Here is a 1,354-nt window from a genome sequence, read left to right as displayed (position 1 = left end):
GGGGGCCTACAAACAAACCAACCAACCCCTGTATTGCGCATAGCCCCTGGCAGTATGTAATCCCAGAGAGCTTCAGACTGTACATGGCTGGACCACTGGCTCATTGCATGGGGTTCACATGCCTGAGCCTTATGCTGCCAGGAGGATCCCCGTGCAATGAAAATGGCAGTGGAGGTCATGGGGCTCAGCTGGGGCGGCAGGGAGAGGGGTGGAACCGGCCCAGTTCCATAGTGCAGAGCTCCCTGCCATTCCTCATGACCTACGCATAGCAGTGAGTGGGACCAGCCCTCTGGCTCCATCATGAAAGGCTCCCCCCAGAGGCATGCAGCAGAGAACCCGGGAACTTCATATGAGCCCCACGCGATGGAGCCAGGCAGAACCCATGCCCCTGCCAGCCCAGGCTCTGCGCTCCTGCCACCCTGCCCTGGGTCTCTGCTGGCCATGGGGTGCTGGTGTAGGCCCCACACTCCTGCCCAGCTGCCACCACTTCCCTTGCCTGCCTGCTGTCGCTTCCCTACCTATGAGGCCGGGGTCAGGGCCATCCCACAAGTGAGGGTGGGAGTGCAGCATGTGCTCAGCCCCATGCAAGCACAGCAGGGGCAGCCCGGGGCAAGGTTGAATACAGTGAATTGGTAGGCACCTGTCTGCAGACCAGGTGAAATCACCTCATGAGCCAGATCCGGCTCCCAGGCCATATTTTGCTTGCCCCTGGACCAGAGTGTTAAGAATTCTTAGCCTAACTTGTTTCCTCCTAGAGAGAAGTTCATTTGCTCTAATTTTCATAGCCAGGGAGTAAATTTGACAGAACTTGTGCATTACATTGTGGCTTTCAGCCCATTATAGCCAGTCCACCATACACTTCAGTAAATATACTGCTAGCACATGGGTGGCCAAACTACAGCACGCATGGTGTAAGTCACAAGGTGTCTGCATGTGGCATAACGGATCAGGGAAGGGACAGGCAGCATAGTAGCAGAAGGAGGCAGAGGAAGGGGATCAGTGTAGCACTTAGTGTGAGGCTAATTTGTGGTATGCCTACTGCAAATGGTCCATGCTGCACTAGCACAATGCTTTATTTGTTCATTTATTTTTCAGCTATCCTTGTATTGATGGTTCTTGGTCACTTTCCTAGTCTGTTCTTTCAGGACAGTTAAGCAACTGTCTTGCTTAACCTGCCTATGTAGATTAGGAACATTCTCTTTGGTCTGTCAGCCAAATAGGCTAGGGACAGAAGTTGCACACACATCAGTTTAAGTGATCAGAAACTGGTTTAAACCTGTAACAGGACAGGAGTTCCATGCACATAAACCAGTTTCAAAACTGGTTTAAGATGAACCTGGTTGAATGTAGTATC

The 1,354-nt window shown here is 52.2% G+C and overlaps 1 protein-coding gene across 1 annotated transcript in view; it reads left to right on the top strand.

The window, feature by feature from the left end:
* The window catches only part of LOC109300895 (histone PARylation factor 1), a 32,485-nt gene that overhangs the window by 17,806 nt on the left and 13,325 nt on the right, over window positions 1-1,354 (top strand). The window lies entirely within an intron of this gene.

Source organism: Gavialis gangeticus, unplaced genomic scaffold, assembly GCF_001723915.1.
Source record: "Gavialis gangeticus isolate Ggan-Ray unplaced genomic scaffold, GavGan_comp1, whole genome shotgun sequence".
NCBI classification, from domain to species: Eukaryota; Metazoa; Chordata; order Crocodylia; family Gavialidae; genus Gavialis; species Gavialis gangeticus.
This window is presented reverse-complemented; position numbering and strand designations above follow the sequence as displayed.